At 33.2% G+C, this 20766-nt stretch overlaps 1 long non-coding RNA gene across 1 annotated transcript; it reads right to left on the bottom strand.

Moving 5' to 3' along the window:
• Positions 1-127: 127 nt before the first annotated feature.
• Positions 128-7952, bottom strand: LOC145269715 (uncharacterized). The gene is made up of 2 exons (XR_013865186.1): positions 7653-7952; positions 128-2307 (listed from the first exon to the last, which is right to left on the bottom strand). It is a non-coding gene; the product is annotated as an uncharacterized LOC145269715 (long non-coding RNA).
• Between the last annotated feature and the right edge of the window lie 12814 nt (positions 7953-20766).

Genomic DNA, 20766 nt, shown 5'->3' with positions numbered 1-20766 from the left:
TATATATATATATATATAGACAAATTTAGTCGTCCACAGATAGACTATTCTCTATATATACAAAATAATCCAAATATTTATAAAATCAATTTTTAAAAATTTTCAGTATGACGAATAAAAACAAAACTGTGTTTCCGTATACTCTTTTAATACATTCATACATTTCAACGGAGAGATCTTTTCAAGATTCTTACCCTCTCTATCAACTCTGTGTTTTCACATATTATGCCGAGCATTATAAAATGCCAATCCACAAGTTTTGCAAGAATACATTGTCTTACTGATGTGTACGTGTCAGCAACATTTTAATCCATCTTCTGCGCGAGGGCCATCTCATACACTTGCCAACACAGTTTTTCACTTTTTTGTTTTATTTTACTTCAGTCAAAGTTCCCAGAAATCAAGGGGCCCACTACTTTAGGCTAACTCTTGAACTCTATATGAGATATATAGATATTCGAATGTTCCATTAAAGTTATTTATGTCTTAAACAAATAATTGTTAATAAAAAAATTGAGGACATAATTTTCCTCTCGCTAATTAACCATTTTTATATATTTTCGGTTTGGTGTCTTGGTCTTATTGAATTCCAGGACAAGAATTTATCTAGTCTTGTGGGGTATCCAGCTTCATGCTATTACTTGAGATAACATCACTTGGAGAAGATAATCCATTCCCCGTAAAAGCTAATGCGAGTAAGGTGTAAAAAGATTTTATTTGGGATGCAAATACTGTGTGATTTTGAATATTTGGTCAGGGTTTACTTCTAGGGAAAAAGCATCCTCATGCCAGGTTGTTCTGACAGACTCCTGTACAGAGAGACCTTAGACATTCGAGGAGAGTGTCCAGTAGGCATTCAAATTCTCTCTAGTAGGCATTCAAGTTCTCTCCAGTAGGCATTGTGTGTTAACAAATGTCTTTTTAAATTTGAATTCTCCGGAAATGCAATGTTGGAGTCATCACACAAATATGGGTCTCACTGTTTTTTTCTATGTATTTCTGGGAGAGTCCCTCTAGAAAATACTTTGGACGCTGATGTTGGCCCCACTCATTAAGGTTCCTCTTTTGAAAGGTTGGTATATTTCTGCCAGCTCTTTCTTGCTATTTCTGTGGCAGGCTTGTTTGGCGTTTCAGTCACATCTGTGAGACAGCCATGTCCAAAATGCTTTACCAGCTGAGTGACTGATGTAGTTCTGCTGGCGCTTATCTCTTGGTGTTCATATATACCATTGAAAGTGGTTCTGGGAGCTTCTCAGATACTAGCCTGTGCTTACTATAGTTGGTCTATATTAGTGGTTGATTGATAGCCCCAGTCCTCCTTCTCCTCTGGGCAAGTACAGTCTTATTGAAGGTATTGGGCATCAGTCCCCGATGTTGAGTAGCCATTATAACCCTTGTGGTTGTGGTGGAGGGTTCTCTTCTTGAGCCAGTGTGTATTAACATTTACTTGTAAAAAAGCATATCTTCATGTTAGGTTTTCCCGACAAAGCAATCTTAGACATCCAAGGATAGTGTTTTGTAGGCATTCAAGTTCTCTCAAGTCCAGTGTGTATTAACATATGTCTTTTTAAATTTGAATTCACTGGAAATGCAATGTTGCAGATGCCACACGAATATGGTTTCTCTCCAGTGTGAGTTCTCATATGTCTTTTCAAGTTGTTATTATTGGCGAATGCTAAACTGCACAATTCGCAAGAAACGGGTTTCTCCCCAGTGTGCGTCTGCAGGTGTCTTTTCAAACCAGTACTGGCTGAGAATGATGTTCCACATGTCTCACAAATGTGCGGCTTTTCCCCAGTGTGTGTGACCAAGTGTCTCTTCAAACGTTTCCGCTCAGGAAATGCTGCCTTGCACACCTCACATGAAAATGGTTTTTCTCCAGTGTGTTTACGCGTGTGAATAAAAAGCGAATAATTTGTTGTGAACGTTAAGCCACATGTGTCACACGAATATGATTTCTCTCCAGTGTGTGTTCGTTGATGTCGTTTTAGACTTCCATTTTCTGAAAATGCTGCATCACATATATTGCAAGAATATGGTCGCTCACCGGTATGTGTTCGAACATGTTTTTTTAAGTCGGACGTGCTTGTAAACGCAAATCCGCATTTTTCGCAAGAATGAGGTTTTCTTCTAGTGTGGTTTTGTAAATGTTTTTTCAATGCAGGCATTTTTGAAAATGATACGTTGCACAGGTCACATGAATATCGTTTCGCTTCTGTATCTGTTTCCATGATTAAAAATTCAGTCAGAATAATTTTTATTATATATGCAAATAAAAATTCATTCTCAACAGGAAGTTTTTTTTATCTGTAGATGAAACAGAAAGAAATCTGGTGTTAGAAAATATAATTCATTCATACATTTAAAAAGCTTTCATCTTTAATTTAATATTTTATGATGAGAGGAATTATTTTACCTGTAATTGAAAAGAAACAAATCTGATGTTAGCAAAAACAAACTCGTGCACTTTAAATAGAACTATGAGATCAAACTGTCAGAAGATACCAGATTCCTGATCTGAAATGAACCAAACATTGAGGTTATTGTTTTTACTTTTCTTTTTGCAAACATCAATCATGTTCTGCAAAGCCTACAAAATTTTCCTCAACAAAATCTAAACCTCAGAGATATAAAGAAATCAAAGCATGAAACCTTTTAGAGAAGTAATTATATTTAACACTGGCTAATTCGAAAAGTGTTAACATGCCTTAAAACAAACAAAAAAAAAACAAATACCATGAATAAATATTTGAATATTTAAAGAAGATGAAGCATAAATTTTTTTAATAAAATGATCAAATCCACATTTTTTGAAAGAATGACGTTTTCTTCTAGTGTGGTTTTGTAAATGTTTTTTTTTTTCAATGTACGCATTTTTGAAAAAGATAAGTTGCACAGGTCACTTGAATATCGTTTCGCTTCTGTATCAGTTTCCATGATTAAAAAATTCAGTTTTTACTGTATATGTTAATAAGAAGAATTAATTTTTTTTCACTTGAGTTTTTTTTATTTGTGAATGAAAAGAAACAAATATAACATTATAAAAAAACGAACTCATGCGTGTAAACACACTTCAACTAATAGTACTATCTGAAGATACCATGAATACCATGAAATGAAACATTGATGTCATTATTTTTTTATTTTTTCTTTGCAAAGGTCAATCATGATCTGCAAAACCCGCAAAATTTTCTTCTCCAAAACTTTGTTGAATAGTATTCTGGGCAACGCCAGAATTATTACTGGTTGTGCACACACTCATATTGAGCTGGGTTAGGGTTAGGATATGGAGCTGGGTACACACACGCAAATATTGTTGAAGTCTTTAAACCAAGAAATGTCAACAAAAGTTATAACAATTAAAAGAAGTGTGCAGAAGCTTTGAAATCAACATTCATCAACTGACAAGTTTTGAAAACAAGTTATATTGAAATTTGGCCTTGGATGAATTTAATAAGGGCCAGTGGAATGTGGCATGTTAAAACGAAAGATTTTGTAAATAAAAACAAATGCCAAGGAAGAAGAGTCAGAGAGAAGACGGGCACTGAGATGTTCAGTTGTCATTTTGTGTCACTCACAACACTCCACTGTGCTCCATCTCTCTCTCTCTCTCTTTCTCTTTCTCTCTCTCTCTCCATAGCACATTGAGAAACAATTGAACAGAAAATAAATTCTCATTCCTTTTTTATCAATTTTTTTTAAAAAACAACTAATTGTCTCATATACATTCGTCAAGAATTTAAAACTCTATTTAACAGATTAAATAGACGAAACGGTTAAAAACCAAAGAACTACAGCATAACGTAATACCTTAATCCTGAAAATATAAGGAAATCAAAGCATAAAAACTTTTAGAGAAAGAACTGTATTCAACACTAATTCGAAAACTGTTAACATGCCACAAAACAAAACAAACAAACCAAACATTATGAATAAATATTTGAAGATTTAAAGAATGCGAATCATTAAAACTTTTGTTTGGAGTGTGATATAGTGGAAGAATCTGACATCTACTGAGAATGGATCACATGTGGAGTGCTGGCCCATTTTCCCACCTTCTGATCTTCCGTCAAATGTCCTTACAGTGGGGAGAGGTATATACCGAGAAAAAGAAAGAAAGAAAAAAATACTGTGCGTTTCCTTTGATCAACTCCAGAACAAGTCTCTGTTGATGCTGTTTTCGGTTGTAGTAATGTTACATATCTGTGAAACGTACATTAAAAAAAACCAATTGTTCATATTATCATCAGAAGTTTGGATTAGTCTAAGGAAAGGTGAGATTTCTTTACATTTTAACAATGCCATATTTTGACCAGGAACATTAACTATACAATAGATTGGTGAAGACTTAATTTTCCACGCATCTTTTTTGTGTGAATGTATGTTGACGATTTCTGCACGTGTTCAATTACTGCATTTTCTCCTCTTAAAAATTTTTGGTTACTGATATAGTAGAAGATCCTGACATCTACTTCGAAAGGATTACTCAATTTATAAAAGAAGTTAGCAAGCAGTAACCAATGGGAGAATAAGCTAATCTTGATAATCCGCATTCAAGTGTCAATCTTTTTTTTATTTATTACGTTATACTTTTGTACAATCAATTTGTTATAACATATTCTGTGTGCTAAGTCTCATCTCATCTGATTCATTTATACTGATTATATTTCCCCAGGGATTTATCAGATTTGGTAACAAAGGTTTCGAGTATGAAATCACATATTATCTACAACAGATTGCCGAAAGAGGATTCGACTATGAACTTGCACCTAATCTATATACATATTGTATAGATTTGTCGCAAGCTACAATTTCCGACTCACATCGACACTAACTTACTCTGTCTGTTGAGTCTCATTCCATCTGAGCTAGAAATGAGTAATTCAGCATACTACGAACTGGATTTCTTATAAATGCTCGCTCAACCAGCACCTGGCATCACTGTCGGAACATGCTGAATGCTGTTAAAAACGCTTGGAAACCAAATCAAATTATTGTTTTGTTTTTATGAATAGTACTTTCAAGTTAAATTCAAGTTTTGCATTATTTTTATTTAATAAACTAGCATTTTAGCCCGGCGTTGCCCGGGTGTTTAGAGGTGTATGTTGAGCAAAAAAAAAAAAAAAAAAAGCAGTAAATTATTTTTTTAACTTTGACCCCTATTATGACCCCTTAATGTTTATTGTTTTGGGCTCAAACTAAGTTATTAAGTTAGATCCATATCCAAGGAACCTATATCTAAAATTTCAAGTGTTTAGACCCAAAATTGGTGGAGGAGTTTGGTAGAGTTCTCAAAGGTCAAATCGTTGAACTTTGACCCCATAACAGCTAAATTTCTGGCCAAAAACGGATTACAAAGATTTTCCCAAATCTCAGTACTCTGTATATCAAATTTCGAGTCTGTAGACTGAAAATTGACAGAGTTATTGCACAGGAAAATGTACACAGACACACACATGCACGTTCACTTTTATATATATATATAGAGTGTTAGCTGAAAGTACAGATTAGTTACAAAACACTCTCCAGTCCCCATGTTAAGAATAGATTGCTAAATAATAATTTTATTTCAGTGTAGTAGATATACATAGATGCACAAGTACCATCACGTTTTATTAAATATTCAGGTGAAAGTATAGAATAGTTACAAAACTCCCTCCCCCCTCTCCATGTTAAGAATATCTTTCTAAATAATAACATTATTTCATCATGGTAAAATAAGTGTATAAATGCCATCATATTTTTTTTATAAAACTGTTAGGTGAATTATAGAATGGTTACACCCCCCTCTCTACTAATACTAAGAATGGCTTTCTAAATAATAACGCTATTATTTCAGCATGGTTCTATGAATGCACAAGTACCTATGCCATCTTCTTTCCACGACGAGTATGTACACCAGAAAGATATTTCTGATTAAAAAAAAAAATAAGTGCAATTCTAAATAAGCACCACTAATAATTTGTTATATATAAAGTTCATTTTAAACTTTGTTGAATGCATTTGTATGTTTTATCGTTTTTATCTGTGGCAACAACTTGTTCGCTCCATCCCTCAACCCATCCACCAGGGGACATAATCTGAAGATACAGTTTCAGCCTCATTTTGGCTCCTGTGGTCATTTCTCCTCAAGTAAAGTGGATCCTATTTGGAACAGACTAAGTTCCCACACCATCAATGCCTCCTCGCCTTCAAGTCATGCCTGGCTGTAGGAATGGAAGAATCACAAAGACCTATGCCAATACCAGTTTTCCTACTGAGCCAATGACCTTACCCTCATATTTTTCATGTGAATTACTCGTGTTTCTTGAAAGTCTTTGACAGAAGAGGATCAAAACCTTAGCATATGGTCTTATTACCCTAGTCGGGTAACTAATGACTAGGGCTATGACAAGAGGATATTCTTTTCATTATTTTGACTCTCGAGTATATGTTAGCTAATATCTTATGTTTTTAGATAGAGTGGTTATTTATTTGTTTCCCACGAGACAAAATATGACTCAAGGTCAGTTTAATTTGGAAGATAACCAGCTCTCCTCAAAGGCGATCCTGCGAAAATAAAATTGCCTTAGTATAGAAGAGTTTCCCCCTCCATTGACTGAGGGCAATTAATTTTTTTTTAGACGGGTTTGTATTACTGTACACATAGATTCGAAAAAGTTGTCAAAAAACAAATATAGAACAAATAAATGTTATCAAAGGCAAGATAAGTTACTTTTCTACCTAACTGGATATATTTTCCGTGTTCTTATTCAATGTAACATGTTTATTCAGCTCGAAAAGCATACAGTGTTTACCGATGTATTGGAAAATTCAAGATGGCGCCCGACTCTCTCTTTAACACGGTAAGTTCAGGAAAAGATGTTATAAATAATAAACTAGACAAAATACTGTTAGAAATTCGCTCGATATATGTTACCGTGACATAAGTTGATATATATTCGGTGTTTTTTTAATAGTATTTTGTCTAGTTTATTATTTATAACACCTTTTCCCAAACTTACCATGTTAAAGAGAGTGTCGCGCGCCATTTTGAATTTTCGAATACATCGGTAACACTGCATGTTTTTCGAGCTGAATAAACATGTTACATTGAATAAAAACACAAAAAATGTATCCAGTTTGGTAGAAAAGTAACTTATCTTGCCTTTGATAATATTTATTTGTTATATATTTGTTTTTTGACAACTTTTTCGAATCTATGTGTACAGTAATGCAAACCCGAATATTCTCTTGTCATAGCCCTACTTATGACCTTGACTTATGATAGACTTTTAGGTGCTAGTGCAGAGTAGTGAGTGCGCGCTATTTTTTAAATCGTATTTCCAAGTTTAATTAAAGTTTTATGATAATTTTTTTTTATTCAATTGTAAGGTTGAAGTATAGAATAGGTACAAAACACTCTCCCCTCCCCATGTTAAAAATGGCTTTTTAAATAATAACGTTATTATTTACGTCCGGATCACTCTCTGCAGTGCACTAGTAGTAGTACCGACTTTTAATATCAAATTAAATGTCGCATAAAATGACGGCATAACATAAAAAAATAATCAAGTTCGTTTAAACGAGTTTGTCGTGTCACCGAACAATGTAAACAAAAAAAAAAGAAGATAAAAAAGACAATATGCAAATAACCATCGCATAATACTTACTTTTTGTAATAGACTTTCAAGTGAATTGTAGCTCTTTACAGTACTTTACAAGTTATTATCAAAAAATAAAAATACAAGATGGCCACGGGAAAATCAGATCCGCAGAAAAAAAAAAAAAAATTATAAGCGTAAAAAAAAAAAAAAAAAAAAAAAATTATAAGCGTAAAAAAAAGGAAGAATAATATATTGTTGATGTCTTTAAAAAAATAAGAAGCAATTATATTTATTTTATGTTAGACAAGAACTGAACTAGGCCCTCTTGCAGTTTAAGGAAACTAAAATATGAAGAAGAAAATGGGACATAAGTCGTATTACACCGGTAGAAAGAATGCCACCTGATTGGATTGTTGACTTGGCGTCATTTTATAAATAAACTGAAATATTGAAATTGACAAAATAAGAAAACCGTCATTTAAATGAAAATTTTGGAGGTTGACCTAATCTAAAAACATACCATTTTTTTTTTATTAAATAATTTTTATTAAATACAGAAATTAAAATAATAATAATAATTTTTAGCAGTTTTAATTTTCTTTTTTTATTGAATCCCTCAAATAAAATAACAAACGAATAAAGATAATTAGAAATGATAATGAAACCGTATAGATAATAGTAGGAAACATTTTATTTGTTTGTAAAACAGTTTTACAAACAAATAAAATATTAGAAATATTAATGGAACGATATTGAAACTGACAATAGTAAACAGTTGGTTTATTTATTTATTTTTTTGACAAACAAATTTCATTTTTTTTCTTTTTTTTTTTAAATTTAAAATAAATGTTTCACTTTTAATAACCAATCGAATTTTGTTACTTAAATTACTGTACACATAGATTCGAAAAAGTTGTCAAAAAAAAAACAAATATATAACAAATAAATGTTATCAAAGGCAAGATAAGTTACTTTTCTACCTAACTGGGTATATTTTTTGTGTTTTTATTCAATGTAACATGTTTATTCAGCTCGAAAAACATGCAGTGTTTACCGATGTATTGGAAAATTCAAAATGGCGCCCGACTGTCTCTTTAACACGGTAAGTTTTGGAAAAGATGTTATAATAATAAACTAGACAAAATACTATTAAAAATCAACCGAATATATGTCAACTTATGTCACGGTAACATATATTGAGCGAATTTCTAACAGTATTTTGTCTAGTTTATTATTTATAATACCTTTTCCCAAACTTACCCTCTCCGAGAGAGAGTCGGCCGCCATTTTGAATTTTTCAATACATCTTCGAGCTGAATAAACATGTTACACTGAATAAAAACACAAAAAATATATCCAGTTAGGTAGAAAAGTAACTTATCTTGCCTTTGATAACATTTATTTGTTCTATATTTGTTTTTTGACAACTTTTTCGAATCTGTGTGTACAGTAAACCCAATATAACTTTAACTTTTTTGGTACTTGTAAAGTTTAGTCAAGACATCAAAAAATGAAAATATCGAAAAAAAAGTTAAATTGTATGTATCCCGTTATGGAACAAAGTTCTCAAAAAAAAAAAAAAAAATTTCACTTAATTTCATCAAGTAGTTTTGTTTTTTTTTTGTTTTTTTTTACAGCGAAAAAACAATTTCGAGCAAAATACCGAGCAAAATGTTCGATTTTTAGGAAGAAAAGCTAGTATTAAAGATGGGAAGAGGTGTCAGCGCTTTAACTTGGAGTTATCTCCCTTGGGCATTTCTAGAATTCAAACAATTTTTTTTTTTTTAATCCAAGATGACCGCCTTCAACGCGCTCTCATAAAAACGTGTCTTTTTCCGCTGTAAAAACAAAAACTACTTGATGAAATGAAGTGAATTTTTTTTTTCGGAGAACTTCGTTCTATAACGGATACATACAATTAAAACTTTTTTACGTATTTTCATTTGTTAAAGTCTTGACTAAACTGTACAAATACCACTTTTAAAAAATTCTTTTACAATAATTATTTTTATATTTCAATACCTATTTATTAATGTCACCACTAATTATCTTCGTCATTTTATTTGTAAAATTACACGGAAGTGATTCAATAAAAAGATCTAAACTGCTAAAAATCATTTTTTTTTTTAAATTCCTGTATTCAATAAAAATTATTTAATAAAAAAAATATTGTTTTCTATCAATTTCAATATTCCAGTTTATTTATAAAATGACGCCAATTTCACTATCCAATCAGGTGGCATTTTCTTTCTACCGGTGTAACACGACTTATGCCCCATTTTTTTTTCTCCATATTTTAGTTCCCTTAAACTGCAAGAGGGCCAAGAATTGCATATTTTATCCATATCTATTTAAAGAAAGTTTTTTTTGTTTTTGTTTTTACCCTTTGCTGCAAATTTTTTTTTTAATTTTTTTTTTTTTTTTTTTTTAATTTTTTTTTTTTTTTTTTTTTACTGCTAGGGCTTGCTCAGCGTCCTTACTAAACCACCACCTCTCTCCACCCGTTCTTGACAAGAGGAGGTTGGGAGCATTCATTCCGATAGCCGTTCTTACCATGAAGAGTTGGGGGTGCTTTGGGCAGTAGCAGCAGCAGCAGCAGCAACAATAACAACAACAACAACATTTCCACTGGGCAACGCCAGTTAGCAGGTACTGCTAGTTTTATATAATAGCAGAGATAAACATAAGAATTTTTCAATATAAACATGTTACAATCACAAGTTCACAGATATTAAGTCTTCCATAGAACTAATCCGCTGCGAAGCCGAATGTCGGTGACAATCCACCCTTCAACTAAAAGACGACACAGGCAAGAAAAAGACGAAAAACGACAATGACAAAGAAGAGATGACAAACACAGTTGGATCCGTCACAAACGAATATAAATCCGTTCAAGTTTATTTTTGTTAAAAGACTGAATGGGGGTAGGATATATCAGGTCGAGAGTTGGAATCCAGCTGATGTTTGAACTGGCAGGCTACGAGCTCGTCGCTAGTGGCTACGGGAAATGCGTGCGGGCTTGAGAAGCTGGACTGCTGGAATCAGGTGTGTCGACGGCGAGTGGTCGCTGCTGCTGTTACTGGATTTGGCCGTTTTTGGGGAGGTAGGTAAAAACAGTTCTGCGTGGACATGACTGCTGCTGCTGCTGCTGAGTTGGGTCGGGCTGCTGACGGCCAAACCTCGCCATGCGGCGATCTATCCACAACTGACTGCTTGTTGAAAAAAAACAAACACTGTATTTATATTCGTCCATCAGATGTAGTTGTAGACATCATGGGTTTGCAGTGCTGATCATCGTTTCTCATTCATGATTTGTGTTTGTTTTTGTATCTTTAAAGTTGTGTAGGGATTCATCTGTTTGAGGTTTACATTCATGTCATATCAAATTGAAGCTGGGAAAGTTGTGAATATTATTCTAGCAGGTTTCCACGGGATAATTATTCACGTCAAAGTATTTGTCGAAAGGGCCGGCTGCTGTGGTTTTTACATTTTGAATGGAGATCCTTTTTGATGAGCGATTTCTTTTGGTGGAAACTGCAACAAATCCCACTCTGTGCCAGTGTCATCATGAGCTTTAAAGAGTAAGTCTACATCATTGGAAGCAACAGTCACTGTAGATGTAATATCAGTTTCTTTTCTAGATTTTTGGCTTGACGAAGATTGAATATAATAGTACTTCAACTGTGCTATCAGACACCAACTTAAACACTTCTGTCCCAGCAATCTTATGATCTGAATTTTCGAGTTATACCTCATCTTCGCAACCAAGAGAAAATATTGACAATCAATCAATGAAGCTGTTGATAGAAAACTCCTTTTTTATATTACATTTTCACCCCAAACAAGGCACAGTGCTACTTTGATGTAGGGGATTACTCTCAGGGGCACAAGTTGCAGGAATACTATGTAGGGAGTTGAGCAGCAAGATATCTGTTCACATTACATTTGAACTTCTGCATGTCAGTACAGTTGGGAAAATAAGAACTCTGAAGAGAGTTTAAAAGTCTAGCAGTTCTGGGGAATAAACTATTAAAGTAGAAAGTTTCCTTACATCTAGGGATCTTTACAGTGTAGGGGTGGGATTTTGTTGATTGTCGGCTTTGTCGGGGGTATTTACGTCAAGAGGGGTGCAAGGGCTTGTAGTTCATCAGAGCATCCACCATTAAAATACTTGTAAAACAGGCAGAGGGATGCAACATTTCGCCAATGGGACAGAGGTTGAAGCTTAGATGACAATTCAGGACTTATTAGGCTGGCAACTCGCTTTTGAACCTTGTCCAGGAGGGAGAGACTAGTAAAAGATGCACCAATCCAAATGTGACAACTATACTCCATGCATTGGCGAATCGTGGCCTTGTGGTGGGACAGAATGCTTTCAGGTGGAACTAACTTTCTAGCGCAGTAGAGAGAGCCCACCTTTCTCACAGCGGCCTTGGCAATGGTCTCAATGTATCTGTTCTAATTAATGTTCCCTGTGAACGTATATTGAAGTATAGGTTAGGTTTATAAATTTTATTATAATATTCTTAGACAAGAGAAAAATTCAGGTTGTCCTTGATGGTCGTACATCAAAACAACCTTATATAAATGCCACAAGGGGTAGATCGTTGGACCTTTATTGTTCCTTTTATTCATAAATGACCTCCCTGATAAAATTATCTCTGAGATGATGACACTGTGCTTTATAACAGACATGAGGGGAAAATGAATGAACATTAGGTACGTGCAAAAATGGTGGAATAAAAATAGGGGGGACCTAGTTTTGAAAGCCGGTTTATCATAATTTTTTGTAGTTTTCCGACTACTTTTTGATTGCATTTGAAAGATAAAGGAACTAAAGTAAATTACAACAGAAAAAAAAAAATATTTGTACACACGAAAATAAAAAAAAAATGAAAAATGTTTTCACGGCGAGCTAACTAATTCAGCTAAATTTTGAAGTTAAATGAATTCATTTTAAAAATCCTTTTAAAAAAAACATATTAGTTTTCTGGGTCTATTTTAAACATAATTAGTAAAGTAAAGTGCTAAGATATTGAATTAAATAAAAAATAAATTAAAAAACAAAAACACACATACACCTTATTTGTACAAAAAAAAAAAAATAGGTTAATTAACCCCCAAAATGAGAGATTCACGCTTCGTTCACCCAAAACAAAAAGAAGTCCTTGTCACATGGATTATACGGAAGCTCAAAATCTAAAGTAATCAAAAATGGCAGTCTGAAAATGACGTCAGGTGGCTAAAGGGAGGTAAGGGGATGCTGGTTTTCTTTTTTCCCTCCAGCCGTGCATCTATACATTCTTATCATGAACGTTTGTATAATTTGTACCATTTTTTAATTTAATTATTTTTCTATGTTCCTGTTTTTAAATTAAGTTTTTAATTTTTTTATTTTTCAAAATTATGTAAAAAAAAAAAATTATGCAAGCAAGGTAAATATTAGAATCTTACATATAAAAATTATGCGAACCATGTAATCTAAAAATAAATAAAGAAATACTTTTTGCAATTATAATTACAAAAGTCTGTGAAAATATTAAATAAACAATGCTTAATTCAGTGATAATATTGATAGTTTGAGAAATTAATTTTCCTTCGAGTTATATCGAATTCATTAATACAGCTTTTAGGAGCTTTTTTCGTAATGTTCTTGTAATTTTTTTTTTTAATCGTTACAATTTACGACGCTTTATTTTCATAAAAAACAAAAACAAAAATAAATTCATGCATTTTTTAAAAAAATTTCTTTTACTACTGAAAACCATAACTTTAGTAAAAGGTGTTTTTTGTTTAAACAAAATAATACATTTCCACTAAGATTTAAATAAAAATAATTAGTTCATTATATTTCCTGATCATTATTTGATAAATACTGAAACTTTCATTAAAATTGGTTGCTTTCCTGATTTTGGGTGAATTTTTAAGTAAAGGGAGGGGTCAAATTTTTTTTAATATATTTTGAGCATCGGCATTCATTTTGCACGTACTTAATGAATACATATCTAAGGCAATGGCATAAACCGTAGAGGAGGACGTCCAGTCTCTAATGGAATAGTGCTTTGAATGGATGGTAACGTTCAATGCTGCCAAGACTAAGCTTCTTTCTTTTAACAATTACAAGAAATCTTCTCAACCACTGATTGACACGACTAGTAATGTGCTACCTGAAAGTGCTTCATTCACACTCTTCAAGTTTACATTCACAGGCAACGTGAACTGGAACAAATACAATTAGGGCATTGTTAAGACTGCTGCAAAGAAGGTGAACTCTCGCTACACTGCTAGAAAATTACTCATGCCTAAGAGTATCCTATATCTCTGCAAAGCCATCATTCGCTCATGCATGGAGTATTGTCGCTACATTTGGGTTAGTGCATCTGCTACTAGTCTATTGCTCTGAAAAAAGGATCTAAAAAAGTCTCCAACCTAATAACAAAATCCAACCTCTGTCGTATCACCGAAATCTGGCATCTCTGTGTCTGTTTTACTTATATTTTAATGAAATAACTCCAACGAACTTAAATCATTTTTATATAAATAACCCCAATGAACCTGACAAGCGATAAAATCCCACCTCTACACTATAGAAATCCCTAAATACTGAAATGTCTTCTACTCTTAATGATACTTGAAATATTACATAATAAATCGAAATATAAAACATAATACAAAAATAAATATCAATAATATATAAATTAAAATAATATATAAGATAACATAAATAATATTACTTTAATATTAGAAAATTAAAACATTGTAGCAGTCAAAAGTTGCTACAATCATAGGCAGGAGCTAATTCTCACGGCTCGAGATTTGAAATACATTTTCTCCCTGGCTTGTCCAATCACAAGCCAGCTCTCGATCACGTGACCAAGTGTATAAAAGTTAAAACCGAGAACGCTCTCCCTCTTGCTCCTCTTTCTCCCTGCTTTGCACAGCAGCACATATAGCCGGGGAGCTTCGGCCCAGGCGAAAGTGCGTATAAGAAGCCAAAATGGCTCTTTCCTTACTCCAACTTATTTCCACATGCAGTATCCACATGAAATTTCTTTATCTTGCTACAAAACTGCTCTCGTCAATACAATAACACACACACCCACTACAACACATAAATACGCAGAAGACTTTGCTCTTTCTTTCTACTTTAACCAGCCTCTTTTGTCCCAGCGACTTCTGGCCACAAATACGTGTAAACTAAACTATTCTCTCCTTACCAAGCCAACAATATGTTACGTTGTTCTTATTTAGATGACAACTTATATATTTGTTGTTGTTAGTAAGAGTCTTAGAGTGATAGAGACAGCCTTAGGAGTGTTCCTGTTGTTGAATGTTCATATGTCTTAAGATGTTCATGTTTATGGAGATATCATATTGGAGACATAAACAGGGTATATATAAAGAGAGAGAGAGAGTGGGTGCATATTATTTACATGACGGCCTGTACATATATTATTAAAACTTCCTTGTAGTTGACAACACACATATTTTAAATGTTCATTTAGAGTATTTAGAGAGGAGACAGAGTGACAGTAGGTACATGTTGAAGACATTTATATATAATATAAACACATTACCTTTTCTCGTTGGAATGATGAACACAGAAAGACGGCAGTTATAAAAAAACATGATGATAGTTTATTCTTCGACCGGTCAGAAATTATTCTGTACTTCAAGAATTCAAAGTCGTTACATGGTTCCTTCCCAGAGGGTCCCCTGCCTCTAACTGAGAATCGGTCTGATCCTCTCTGCTTCTCTGATCTGACTGATCTGATTCGCCTTTCTCGTTAACTAACTTCGAACTCTTTCCTATATTGAGAAATCAATCCTGCCATGATGTCACAGCAACGTGACTACAATTCACGTGTTTCAAACATGCGTGATTTGCACGTTTTGAAACCATTTCTGACGACCAGGAAATTTCCCATTCTCTTTGTTTTACAAAGGAATTTAATCTACTTGTTAATTCTCTAACCGAAATTTTTTATTATGCATTCTTTCTAAGAATGTGAATAGTTTTTCCAGCCAAATTTTATTTATCAAATATTTTAAAAGAATTAACAATTTAACTGGGCATTCCATTAAAACCTATTGTTCTTTAAAACTTATCCACAGGGTTCGATTCTGGTTTTATCTGATATCATTTTCATTTCACTAATTCTCTTTTTTTTTACATGAAAAGGGGACAGCCCTTTTCATGTAACAACTATATCAAATCTATCTTTACACAAGAATACTTCCACCTACTAACCCGTTTCTCTCGTGTACATGCTACTAACGAAGATAACAAATAAAGTCTGTTTATTAAATGTTAAAATGAGACTTTTTTCGTTGTCTTCATTATTGCTTCCGGCTTTTCCTTTGCCTTTCTTCCCCCTCTCGCCTTTTATACATCTCTTTTTTAATCATGGCTTCTCACCTTCTCTTTTCCTTTCTTACTTCATCCTCTAATCCTTTAACTTCTCCATCTTCTCACTCTCGTTTCCTTTCACTCGTAATCACAAAACAGGAAAAGTAGTCTTATTACAAACATTAAGAGTAGTGTTTCATGGGGAGTACAAAATTCTTCTTTGTGGGATATATGGTTAGAAAGAAAAAAAAAACGTACCGGGCGTATCTGCATCGCTCTTTGGGAAAGAAGAAGGAAAGGATGGCTAGCTCATTTATATACAGGAAGGGCATCTTAGGAAGGCACGGCATGATGGGAGGAGCTATTTTTTCCCCCTGTCTCTTCCTTTTTTTTCTAAATAGGATATAAAAGCTGGGAAAATTGTTCACTTGACGTGATTCGAACATAGGGTTAATTTCAGTGGGAAGAAAGAAAGACGGATTTTCTACGAACGTCGAAACTGGAACAGAAAAAGGCTTATCATTTTTGTGTGTGTGTGTGTGCCGAGAGCGTTGTAAGCTGAAGAAGAAAAACCTCTTTTATTTGCATGAACATTTAACAGTATTCCGCAGTTAAAAGGAAAACTTTAATTTCAATACTGGATTCTTTTCGTTGTCTTCATTATTAACTAAAGTTGTTACTCTCAAACAGCTAGACTTTTAAATTTCCTCCCGAATCCCTGCTTCCTGGACTGCAGTAACATGCAAAAGTTTCAGTGTAATGTGAACAGACATCTTGCTGCTCAACTCCCTATAGGATGTCCCTGTAGATTTGGTCCTAAATAGTAACCTCTTACATCCAAGTACTGTGACTTGCTTGAGGATTATTTTCGCCTGTTTTGTTTTCGTTTTTGTTCATAAAAACTAACAAATAATTCCTTTATGATTTGAATTTATATCTGAGGGATCTTTTTTATTCATTGTCCTTTTTAGAGCTGAAATATTTCTCATTGTCTCCTATCATTATGCCATGTTTAACAGCTCTGTTTTCTAGGTATGTAGCTGTGGGGATTGTATAGTCGTAGTGGATGATGTATGACTTATTTCCTAATATTCTTTCTAGTATATGTACCCAAGACTTGCTGCTGAATTCAATAGTCAAGTCTTTACAGGTGATCCAGTGGAGATATGTACACACTCCATAGCCCATTCCCTCCCTCACACAGAAAATTATGTTCCAAACCCACCTCCCAGATAGTGATCACCAGCAAGCTTCACTCCTAGACCTATTCTTTACCACATTGTAGCGTCTACCCCGGAACTAATTTTGACAGTGACATTGAACATTCACCGTTTTCGGAGAGCTCCAAAAAAAAAGACAAAAAAAAGCCGTGGCGCTAAATTCGAGGAGTCTCTTGCACTCTTTTTGCTCGCGAACACCAGAGGAGTAAGACGCGTTACTGCCACGCTCTGTCGCTCATGCGTGACACACCCTGTGCCGGTTCCAATGGTGAAACCACACAAAAAAAAAGAAAAACATTCTTCTTATCTATTCACTCTGCTCCTTACCCGAACGGCTTTTCTAAAGAAAATTTATTTATCGTTTCTTTCCAACTTAACGCCAAAAACATTTGACCAGTCGGGAAGGATTTCTTCTTCTTTTTTTCGGACTCAAAATAAACACGAGTGTGATACACCAGGGCAAATAAATTTACACCTCGTATAACAAGCCAAGTCTGATTATTTGTTTTTAATTAATTTTTCTAAATATTTGTTTTCTTATTAATGTTTTTGAAAAATTAATTTTAAGTGAGCTGTTTGTTGTTTTGCCCAGCAAGCACCTCGCTTCAACATCATATGAGGATTGAGTTCATTCAGAAATGTAGACCAAGTTAGTTACACAATCCTCAGGTACTGTGCTAAAGAATGAGTTATGGAGTGTGTAAATATCTTCACTGGATCACCTGTAAAGACTTGTCTATTGAATTCAGCAGCAAGTCTTGGGTACATATATATATATATATATATATATATATATATATATATATATATATATATATATATATATATATATATATATATATAAATGAATTTAGTTTACAAACAAATGGCTACACATAAGCATACATGTTTCAGCAAAAACCCAGTATGGGAATCGCTTCGTCAGGCCAAGGACATCAAGGAGAGATGTCCTGACGAAGCGATTCCCATACTGGGTTTTCGCTGAAACATGTATGCTTATGTGTAGCCATTTGTTTGTAAACTAAATTCACTTATTTTGGCTCTGTCTAAACATTGAGCACTCTTTTGGTGGACACACTTATATATTTTGTTTTGAACAAACAAATAATTACTACCAATACAATATATATATATATATATATATATATATATATATATATATATATATATATATATATATAAGGCACAGATTAAAGATCAAGTGAATTATCCTGTTAGATATTATATTGAGGTAATACTTTCAGGGTGAACCTAGCCAAAAAGGTAAAGCTCAATATTTAAAAATAGAGCAATATATAAGTTTAATAATTGAAGTTAAATTCTGAAAATCAAAATAAAAAAATATACCAAATACTGTTAAAAACCCACCGAATATATGTCAGCGTATGTCACGGTAACATATATTGAACTAGTTTCTAACAGTATTTTCTACATTTTTTAAAATTTTTAACTCATTTTCCCAAACTTACCGTGTTCAGCAGAGTTTGGCGCCATTTTGAATTTTCCAATACATCGGTAAACACTCTATGATTGTCGAGCTGAATAAACATGTTACATTAAATAAAAACGCTAAAATATTATCCAGTTGGGTAGAAAAGTAACTTATCTTGCCTTTGATAACATTTATTTGTTATATATTTGTTTTTTGACAACTTTTTCGAATCGATGTGTACAGTAATACAAACCCCGTGGTATGTGTCAACACACACACACACACACACACACACACACACACACACACACACACTAAAAGAGACACTATTAACAATCATGGCAGGGTAAAAAGGGTTAAACAAAAGAGGGACCAAGTAAAGAATAGATACCCTGTAGCAGACGACACCTCCTGGCGGTGACAAGCACACATTTCAACTACCACCGGTGATTCGACCTTGACATTGGCCCAAGCACATGGTGTCGGTTGTTTGTAAACACGTCAAATAGCAAACATGCTCCAATATTCGCCAGCAATTTTATTTTTTTCTTTTAAAATATATTTACAAAACTTTTGAAGATTTAAAAGAAAAAAAATATATATTTACAAAACATTTCTTTTTTTTTTTAAGTAAGTAACAAAACGAACGTATTTAAATAAAATATATTTAAATAAATGGGTGTCTTTCTGTTTCGTATTTTTGCGACCAAGATTGATTTTTATGTACTGTGTCGAAAAAATCCGAAACAGACAGACACCCATTTATTTAAATAGGTTCGTTTTGTTACTTACTTTAAAAAACGTTTTGTAAATATATATTTTTTTCTTTTAAATCTTCAAAAGTTTTGTAAATATATGAAAAAAAAAATTGTTGGCGAATATTCGAGCATGTTTGCTATTTGACGTGCTTACAAACAACCGACGCCATGTGCTTTGCTTGTGCCAATGTCAAGGTCGAATCACCGGTGTTAGTTGAAATGTGCGATTGTCACCGCCAGGCGGCGTCGTCTGCTACGGGGTATCTATTCTTTACTTGATCCCAAAAGGGTTACTTAACTTATACATTAAGAAAATGTTAAGAACACACCTTGATTGCAACACGATAAGCAAGGGTTCAATTAGTGAAGAACCACCAAAGACATTTAGAGACACGTACACACATTCAGATGAACTCTTCGTCACATACATATGACAGTGTGGACGTTCAGTGTATATACAACATACGTCATGTTGGTACCCCCATCATATAACATATAGAGTCTTTCTTATATGTATATTTCTTCCAGTTTTCCAGTTTTTTTTGTTTTGTTTTTTTTGTCATGGAAGATCTTTGTGTATTTCATTGCGACTCTTTTGGGTTATTTCCATAGCAAACTTTTCTGATTCTATCTCATTTGTAAGACAATATTCTGCAAAATGTTTGGCCAATTCCATGATGGAAGTTATTCTGAAAACTCTTGGTGCACCATTTTGATGTTTGGGTTTTGTAAACTCATCAGATACTGGTCATCAATCTTCACCTACTTTGTAATAAAGCTAAGTGTGATCCAGAAGAATAAGCGACTCCATAGGTGTATCAGAATTTTTGTAGGAATTTTTGACACCCCTAACACGAAACTGCGAATAAAATATTAAAAAAAAACCTCGTAATTTCTCTTTTAAAAGTGGGTTGTTTATTTTCTTTATGGATTATACTTCCAAAATAAACTTTTAAAGTTGTTTTAAAAGTAATAGAAATATTTTTTTTATTTTTGAAAAAACAGTAATGAATTTTACAAACTCAATATTTTTCAATTTTTAAACTAAAAATCTATCAAAATTTTTCTATTGATTCTATTTTTACGATATTTTCAGGGTCAATGTGAAATTTTATGCTCTTTCCAATAAACCGAATATAATATTTTAGACAAACGTTTTTTTTTAATTCACCCCCCCCCTATTTTCAAGTGTCTATTAAAAAGTAAATAATTAATTTACTCACCAAAGTGTTATATATCACAAATTGAAGAGAAAAGGTCAATAAATAATATATTCAAATTTAAAACAAAAAAAGTAGTGTTTTTTTAGAAATTTACCTGTAAAGTTCGAAGATTAAACCCTTTTTTTTTAAACCACGTTGTTTGTTTTTTCTTTTTTTTTTAATGAAACCTTGGTCCTTTAATTGAAATTAGGGCTTGA

Source organism: Euprymna scolopes, chromosome 45, assembly GCF_053919585.1.
Source record: "Euprymna scolopes isolate OS-2025 chromosome 45, ASM5391958v1, whole genome shotgun sequence".
Lineage (NCBI taxonomy): Eukaryota > Metazoa > Mollusca > Cephalopoda > Sepiida > Sepiolidae > Euprymna > Euprymna scolopes.
Note: the sequence above shows the minus strand (reverse complement) of the source record. Positions and strands in the feature narration are given on the sequence as shown.